This window comes from Morone saxatilis, unplaced genomic scaffold, assembly GCF_004916995.1.
Source record: "Morone saxatilis isolate NCDOM2014 unplaced genomic scaffold, NCSU_SB_2.0 Contig6, whole genome shotgun sequence".
Classification (NCBI taxonomy): Eukaryota; Metazoa; Chordata; class Actinopteri; family Moronidae; genus Morone; species Morone saxatilis.
In genome coordinates, this window is record NW_023340206.1 from 11,562,463 (window position 1) to 11,572,554 (window position 10,092).

Genomic DNA, 10,092 nt, shown 5'->3' on the forward strand with positions numbered 1-10,092 from the left:
CACACACACACACACACTGGCAGACAGACAGACATTCCCTCACACAGACTTACACTTGATATGATTATACAGTAGTCAGATGTACATAGGAATAATGCTCACATCAGTTAATATTAAGAAACTGTGAGTGTCCTTCAAGATATGGATACAGGAAGTGTTGTCTTTACTACAATTTGGGAAAAATGACACTCCATACATGTCATACATGGAAAGACTATAACAAATTCCTGACCATGGAAACAGTAGATAACAAAACGTTCTCAATATAAGGTCCATGTACTAGCTGGTTCTACTACATGGACCTTATGAGAGTGTCATACCTAGACTGTTACAAGAATATAATAAGAAATATTTTCACATAGCACATTGGGTGTTTGTGGGACGGGTGGGTTGGGGAGGGTTTGGTGGGTCAGAGTTCAGGGCTACAACCGAGGCTCGCCAAGGTTTTTCTTTAATCTGGGACGACAGTTTCCCCCAGCTCTCCACCAAAACACTCTCCCAGCCAGGGACAGGCTGTTTGTGTGTGTGTGGTGGGTGGGTAGGTCAGTGTGTGGGTGGCTGTGTGTTTGATTCATGCCACATTATAATGTGGCTTTCCCCTCATTATGTTTTTCCAGTTTTTTCTCCTTTAACCCTCCCCTGAACTTTTGTTCGTTCTGAGTTACAGCAGTATTTCTGTAAGCAAGCAGCCAACCTTTGTTACCAACGGTCAGTGTCTTTGAGTTGGACTTAAACAAGGAAGTACAAACAGGACAACCAGACAGCAATCTAAAAAGTCTGAATAATCTTAAAGGTTTAATCTGTTGGGGGTATTTGAAGGCCAATACTGCTAATGTAACTAAAGGTACCAATGACTGATCTCTTAAGAAAGTCCAAAAAGAGTGCTTATTTAGTTCTTGTAGTTTGGTTCATGAACTTCGGTTGAATTAAGTAATATGGAACTTTGGTTACATAATGATAAGTGATAAGTTCCATTCACCACTCCATTCAACCTACCTTTAACACTCATTCAAAAACTTGGAAGAGAACTAATCTTTCGGAAATTTTGGTAATCCGACCCATTCCAAATTTTCAAATTTCAGACCAGGATCCCTAGCCCTATAACAAGTCAGAGCCTTCCCCTCATCTGTTCCTTCACACATCTTAATGTACCAAACCAGGAGGATCATGTTGGCAAAGTACTGCCCCACATGTTGTAAAATCAATATCTGCTCCAACCAGAGATTTGTAGTTATGCTGTATCAGATCCACCCTCTACCAACCCAAAATGAACAACAGAGATATGTTATCCACCCTAAAAGCAACGTATTGCTTTGATTTGATGTGACGCATTGCTTTGACATGCGAGTCTTGCTGGTGGAGGTTTATTGCTGTATCAAATACCCAAATATTTTGCCCCAGTGTCCAGAGAAGCAGGGTGTGGTCCCATCTCTGGAGGGAAGGCCTGGCTCAGGGAGGATTATGGGATTGTGTGTGAGGAAGAGGAGGAAGAGGGGGTGAGTGGTGGGTGTGGGGATGCGGGGGGCTTGTTGATTTTAAGATGATGCAATTTTAAAGCCAGCATTCATTACATGCATAATCCAACTGTGTGGTATATGGCTGGAAACAGGCACATTGTTTATGTGAAGTGTGTGTGTGTGTTTGTGTGTCGGATCAATCAGGACAGGGCAACAGCTGTCCTATGAAGATTAGCTGTGTGTGTCTATAGTGTGCATGTCCTGTCGTTCTGAGTTTAGTCTGCCCCTCATATACAGATAGACACAGCAACAGGCTGACTGTAATCTTACCCTTCCAGATTTCAGTCATAATTACTCACATGCACTCACTCAAATGTTTACCATAAACCTTCAGTCTTACAGTCTAGCTATGCAGTGTGACTCCTAACCTGTCATTAAAGCAAAACTATAGCTCCAAACATAGAAACAGTCTCCAATAAAAACAAGTGTTTCTATAGCAGAAGAGTGAGGTGGAGAGCTCTTAAATACATATTTTAGTCATTTTAGACGGCTTTGAAGATGTTGTTGACTCTTTTCGGGGGTTTTTTGTCTGCGGCTATATTCATGGGATACGTTTTTCACAAAAGACTCAGAGTTTGTGGGTCGAGTCTTCCTGCTCTCTGTTTTGTCTTCTTCCATCGAGGAACCCTCGCATAATGTGTGCTCAGTAATACCTGCCACAGTGCATTCTTGTGTAAATATATGTTCTTGTGTTGGACAGATAGGAGGCAATGTGAAATGTGTTTTCATATGTTGCATGTGTTTCCTGCTGTCCTATAATGCTCTCCTACGTTTTTGGCTTGTGACCTCTTAAAAGGAACAAAGTCTTGTTGGTACTCATCACAGATTGCATATGTCTACCAGCAGTTAGCAAAGAACAACCTTTACTTCTCACTTTCCCCCCTCAGACTGATGCACTGATTTCTTCAGTGATCTTTAGAGGCGTAAAAAAAGTAAATTGTTCAATAATTCAAAAGAAAGCAAAGATTACAGTATGAAAATATAAGCATTTTGTGTTGCAGAAATAGATTTCTGTCTGTGTTGCTATTGTGTTTGTCACCTCACAACCACTGCCATTTATTTTACAACCCTCTCCCTTGGAGATGACCCCTGGGTTAGCAGTTGCTGTAAAAATGCATGTTTTCAGCAAAGGGTGCATTATGCTGTGATAGGGTTGGGCGTATGATGACATATACTGTGAGGTTACAGGTTTCAACTGTCAGGGATTTTTCTATACTCCGTTCAGCCTGAGGTAGTCTTCCCTTTAATATCTCCTTGCTTATACTTTGATTTGTCAGGTATTTCATTTACTGAATAAGCAAAAAACAAACTTATTTATAAAATATCTTACAGTTATCTTACAAAAAGGAAATATGCATTGTTTTATACAGTTTATACCTGCCTCAGAAATAAAAATGATTCTATAATTGGATAAAGAAAAAAAAAAAAAAAAAAGAGGCAAATATTTTTTTAGACTTTTGTCTGAGAAATAAAGGAATCTTTTTCAATTATAATTCAGTTTTTCTTCCATCTAATTTTGTAAGCAAGTAAACGTTGCAGCGGTGTGAACTGGTTGTCTCTGACTGGCTGTAGGCATTGGCTGGTTTTCCAGCATAAGGCAACAGCTCATTGTGAAGTCAGCTGGTTAAGTCATTTCTAAACAGCTGGTGGAAATGGCAGAGTTTTGGACGGAGTAAACAGATAATCACTTCATCAATTTGTTTAACAAAAGCCTTAGAATGTCGCATGCAGCCTTGCATGGCTCTCAACCCTCTCATTGCATTGAGAGTTTTCATCGTTTCATCAATAAAATACAACTGTAACAAGAAACTTACTGTCCTCATTTTATATTTTAGGATGCTACAAATTATATTCAGTTACAAAAAAAGCTCTAAAAAGCTGGCAGTGAGAACGGATGTACAGAGATTTGCTATGGAGATGATACATTGTTTTGTTTTGTTGCATTGGTGTGAACTGGCAGGGATTCACAATGTTGCAGACCTGTGCATTGCAATTTGTAAGTTGATCTCGTTGTGAATCTTTGCTCTGAACTGGACTGGACTACAGTCTGGTACTGCATATACACCATGTGACCAGAGTGACAGCGTCCACTGCATTGTGATCAAATCAACATATTGAATATGAGATTTTTATATTCTCACCTGTTCTGACTAGTACCCCATTTTGTTTTAAGAGTTTAATAAAAGTCACAAGACAGTGCCAAAAACAAGACAGATGGATTTTTGGCTCATTAGCTCATTAACAGTTTGTTTGATGGCTGGCTGATCCTTATCTTCTTGAGGCTCCAACTCAAGAATTCTGGGGGAGTTAAGATATTGAAGACAGTGTTGTTAACATAACCTAGATTTTGGGGAATTAAATCTGCTTTACTTTGAGCCAGCACACAGTACACAAATCAGATCAGATGAAAAGTAGACCAGTAAGTAAAGTCAGTCAGTAAAAAGACTGCTTTAACATTCTGGGACAGAACTAATTACAGTTTACTTTAGATCAGGGCTCAACTTATAATATATAATAAAAGAACAACAGCAACCTGTTGTTTGACACCTAGCAGTGAATAAGAAACAATGGCTGATTTGATTTAGAAAGGGTCTGAACTGAGGCATGGATTATGATGGATTATGGATTATGGCTCTGACCAGAATATAAATGGAAGTGATTTAAAAAAAAAAAAAAAAAAAAAAAAGAGTTCACCAAAACCACAAGTAGTGTTTTGAGTGTATTCAATTCACCAGAAGAAAGAAAGAAAATGCTCTATGCAGGCTAGACAAGTAGAAAACAGGAAAATCATCATGGCTTGGTTGACATACTTGGCTAACCGCTAGCGATCTGAAAAAATGGCAGTGAGCGGTAGAATAGCACGCCCTGTTTGCTAAACCCGGTAGCATGGTTAGTGTCTGTGTCCTTAGCAAGCTGCGCCCCAGCTTCCAAAATCAGCCTTGTGGGCTCTTTGTTGCATGCGCATCTCCCCCATTTCTGTCTACACCTGATAACTATCCCTTAAAAGGCCATAAAAAGCCCTCACAAAGAAACTATAGTTAGGACTTTTTATTTATTTTTTAAATTGTTGAAGCGCACTTACGCCCTTTTAGCCCCAAATAGTTTAAGTTGTTAGGAGTCTTGTGCACAAGTGTATTTAAAAAGCCTTGCTTTATCTATTACCCCTGAGGTAAATGTGTCGATTAATCAAGAAATGGATTTCAGGTCATATCACCCATCTTTAACATCCACTGCCTGAAGGAACTGGGGCCCTCTGGTACTGTCACACTGTTTATCACTGTGATGAATCCCAGGGTCTCAGCCCCTTCCGCAGCAATCGATTTCCTCCAGAAACTATGTCATTTACTCCTCCAGGCTCACACTCCGTGCATAAACACACAGCCATCATACTTTTTGGATCCTACAGTATAACCTGATACCAACTGCCTAAACATCTCAGGTTACTACCTCCAAAGATTTCCCTGAAGCGTTCTCCTCAGGGATCGCATGGCTCTCCCCCAGAGGAAAATGGAGATGTGTGGGTCTGTAAATGCCTATTCCTGAGCTGGATAAAAGGTTGATTTCCCACGAAAACTGCTTTTAGTCCACAGATTGGCGCTCTTTTTCCAGAGCTATTTCAGGAGATGGTTATGGAGGATTTTGAGTGGGAGCAGAGGAGCAGGAGGAGGGAGCAGACCTGTGAATGGCTTCATCAACACGGAGGAGATGGGTTCATTAACACTCAGCAGCCCTGCCGAAAAGGAGAGCCCCACTGGTAGACTGGGGAGGAACAAGGCATGCTACGTGTGCGTGTGTGTGTGTGTGTGTGTGTGAACAAATTCCCATCCTGCATCACTCACCCGGATTCCCTCCGTCGTGTTACTGACTGCGGATGAAAACAATCTTGATCTAATATTTTTCCACGACATCAAGTAATGTAAATTACGACGGGGTGTTGGTATGTAGTCTGTAATTACACATCACCCCCCTCCCTCCTCCTCCTCTTCTTCTTCATATCTGTGCGTTAGGGGTTCTCGTGTTCAGGCCTCGATCTGCTCTGCCTCCTCCACCTCCAGCTCTCTCAGCTCTCCTCGGCTCTGTGGCTGCAACCAGCTCATCCTGTTTGAAAGACGACTGCTGCACCCTACAGTTTAAAATCTGTCTCTCACTGTGCCTGCCTCAGCCTCCAAACACAGCTCACCCTCTGTTCCTTATGCCTAAAACTAACCAATGTTCAGTTTTTAATTAAATATCAGATATAAAGAAGGCTTCACTGGCATCATAGCAAGGAAAATCCTGACTTTGTGATTAGATTTCTCGCGTTTTTAGTCAACTTATAGTTCTTTTAAACAGTAATGAATGAATAAAGAGTTCCACTGTTATTCTTTAGCTTTAATGTGCTTCCAACTCTTAAATAATTTCACCAGTTTGGTTTCAGTGGAGAGTTTTAGTGTCCTATGATGGTCTAAATGAAATATCAAAGGCTTTTCTCCCTTAATGAGCAGAATATTCTGGGGTAAACTGTGAATATTTGGCATGATGATCGAATTTAACAATACTTAACATTTCCACAAAATATGGGCTAATATAATTGCATCATTTCCGGCACCTCAAAAGCTCATTTTGGTTTAAATCTAATCTAGATGTTGGTGCTTTTCCTCCATTTTTAATAAGCGAATCGTTTAATGTTCTAGTGTCAGATATCTGTGAATTATGTTTTCCAATAAAGTATTTTTCTATTTTCTAAATAAAACTAACACCCTAACACACACTGCACAGCCAGAGATGCACAGTTCTCAATATATACTGAATTAATTTTTTCCCCCAAAATCTAAGAAAATTAACACGCATATATTATTTTATATCCCCAAATCTAACTGTAACGTACAATAAAATGCACTTGTATTGAGTGTCTATGTAGATATTTGCAGTGAAAATTTAAGTTCTTAGAAGGTATTAAAATATATGATTTCACTGTTTGTTTCCATGATTCATTCTACATAAAAATATATTCCTTTCTCTTTATTCGGCCCATTTTTAATATGATAACTTTTGGGTCACTCTCTGCTTCCATTCCTTATTTTAGACATATTTATTTAAATTACTCTAAAAGTCGATACCGTCTCTGGGGAAAGTCGTATTTTGCAATTTGCTGATGTCATGAAAGCACAGGATCAAGACAGAAGAGAGAAATGATTTCATCTGTTCATCATCTCGTGTCCTGTCAAAGTTGCTCTCAGTTCAAAGATGGATGGCCTGTAATTTTTAGAGGTTAATCTGTGCGATTTATTAGTTAAATATTATATAATATGATATAATCTGGACCTTATTTTAATAAAGAAAAATGTTTTCCTTAAAATGTTACACTGAGTCAAAGATATTGCTATATTTATATTTTTGTAATATGACCCAGCACTAAACAGATGCATCTGTGGGTCTAATTTGACTTCAGATGATACATGGATGCTGTTTGCTTCAGGGTTGCGACATTTGACCTTTTAAAAAAAACAAAAACCATGTAGTTTTTAAGCATTATTAACCTGAACACACACGTATCGGATCACTGGTTGTAAGTGGAATTAACCACAAACACAAAAACTCGTACTGGTCAGTCCGTACAGTCTGGATCTCCCCCCAACAGTGGCAGCATCAGCAAGGGGCTTTGGCTTGTAAATCCCACCCCTGAACACACACACACACACACACCACACACACCACACCACCACACCACACACACAACACACAACGGGCCACACACACACACTCTCTCTCTTTCAGACAGCCAAGTATGCTTTGGACAGTATTTCCAAACCCCTAATTGTACTGTTAGACCATCAAAATGTAAATACTGCAGGAGAGGAAGCAGCATTAATTACCACAAACTCATGCAGTGGAATATTATATGGGTTTTTAGTATTTTTTGAGAGGAGCCATAACCTCAACATTGATCATCTGTTTTTTTAGGCTTTTTTTGAAGACCTTTTGTCACAATTTCGACTGGATTTTGTGTTGTTTTTTTTTAAGATTTTATACAGACAGGTTAAAACAAAATCGAATACAAAACAGTGAAATAGGTACTTGTTGTGATTGGAGCAACATGCTGTCAGTTTTTATCCTTTTCAACAATTGATGATGCTAATAATCAATATTTAGTACCAATATTCAGTGTGCTTATATTTGTTCATTGTTTCCACCTAAAGTTTCTTCTCCAAATTGAAAATATTATCACGCCATATTTGATTGCATTCAGTTACACCCAAACAGAACCACTGCAGTACTTAAGTTAATAAAAAAAACAGGAGGTCATCAACCAAACTACATTATGTACATCAAGTTAGGAATGGATGATTCCTATTGTCCTGTTCCTGATTTTTATTTCTTATTTTTTTCAGGGAAAGTGTTAAAAATCCAAAGTGAAATACTGAGTCCTGAGTTGATCAATACCAACAGCAAAAGCAGGAAGGTTAAGGTCATGTGTATGAAAATATCCAAAAAGCAGTTCTGAGTCACTTTGTAATCTCTGTGCTGACATTAAAGATCAACCATCAATCACAGCCTGTTTAATCTGGAAATGTGCAGAAAAGATAGCTTTAGCTATTTCCAAATCAGATTTTTTTTTTTAACCAAAAAGTCACAACTTTTGTGCTTTAGTACACTAAAAGTCTTGGATGAGATGCTATCATAATTTAATCTCTACATAATGCTAATCTGTCATATAAAATAATCTAGATATCTCTGGTGTACCGTGCATCATCATATACTGCAAATACATAAATATATATTATATATGCATGTATTCTGTAATATAAACATGCAGTATTTACAATGTATAAGCATAATATCTGGTATTTGTAGCTGCATATACATCTAAACAGCATCCTAATAAATTAAATATACATCATTATAATATAAAACCATACAAACATATACTATATAGATCATTAAGACTGCTTAATTAAAAGCAATCTCTTTAATCTATCTATGTAAAACACGTTAATACAATATGCTAATAAGATCGTTATCATATATTGTTAAAACCAATGACACTGCCTATATTAGTATCCTGGATAATGATCCATCAGCAAACATGATTACAGTATGATGTATCTTTCACATACGCACACTTACAATACATGCATATCTCTCTATATCATGTATAAACTACAGCTTAGAACCACATGCGATACTCAGTATGTAATTCATCATATACATACACACTTTATGTTAACAGTAAAAGTGTTACTACTTTTAGGTTTGTGAATCCTGTTTTCACTCAGTAACAGTGACATTAATAATCTGCCTGAGTCAAAACTAGTAAAAGATTCAACAATATTAAATATACCTCACAAACAGGCCTGGAAATACTTCAGTTTCAAGGATATTATCATAAAAGGAGATCACAAGTTTAGCTTCTTACCTGCGGTGCAGTTCAAACCAGAACTGGAAATTCGGACCAAAGCATGTGCAGACGGAGCCAGAATGGAAACTTGCCACAACTACTGCTGATACAGAAAACAGACAATACAGTCACATCAAAGCTGCTTCAGATCTTCTCAGAAATGAGAGATCAACCACAAAAAGTTCAATGAAGTCTTTAAAGACAGAACTGACAGCATGAAATTTTACAGACTATTTTTCACTGAAACCAACACTTTAAAAAACTATAAAGATTTCAATATTCATATGAAGTCAGTGCAAGCAGAGTCTCTCCCGGCCTTATAGTTGTTATGTGTAGTTATTGTTTGTATATCACCTCGTCGTCTAATCCTGCTGTATAAAGATAGTTTGTTTGCAGGTCTGGAAGTCAGAAGTCGGATATGTTAGAGGGAAACAGCTCAGTTTATCCTCCATTGTCACAATCTTAGCTGTTTTCTTCAAAATGGAGGAATACAGTGACCTGATTTGGAGCATCTATGCATATGTTTACTGTAGCTTTGTCAAGGCTTTCTCTTTTATTTTACTTATATCAAATTATCTGAGTGAATTTACTATGTAGATATTCACTGCTCCCTGTCTGGGTGACCTTTTTGGTCCATGCAGGTTCCTGCTGTTCTTGTTCCTGTAAAGGACTGTTGCAGGTGTGTGTTGTCATGGCTTCACACACACCAGAAGACTTGATTTGCATGCTGAAATAGCAAATAAGACACACACACAAAAAAACATCGATATAAGAGTTGACATGGACTTTAGATTCTATAAGTCTTGTAAAGCTCACACATTTCTTTAATAAATAAATATGTGACAAAGTTTAAGTAACAAGTAAGGATGAAAACGCAGATTAACATAAGCAAACAGCCTTCAGAATAAGGGCTCGGGCCTTTATATTCTGCTTCCACACAGATTATCTCCAAAATGTGCTCCTATTTGGTCAAAAGGGATTTAATTTAACCAATGACTCTTCATTTGTCTTCATGTACCCTAAATAGTTTTCTGAGATTACCTGTCACTTGTGTCAGTGGAGTTTCAGATTAAAACCCTGGGCTCACAAGAATATCTGATGTTGCTCGAATTTGAATTTAATCCAGCTTTAGTGTCTGAGCACTACTGTGCAAACCAAATCTACTGGAGGGACGGAGGGGAGGGGCGGGGGGGGGAA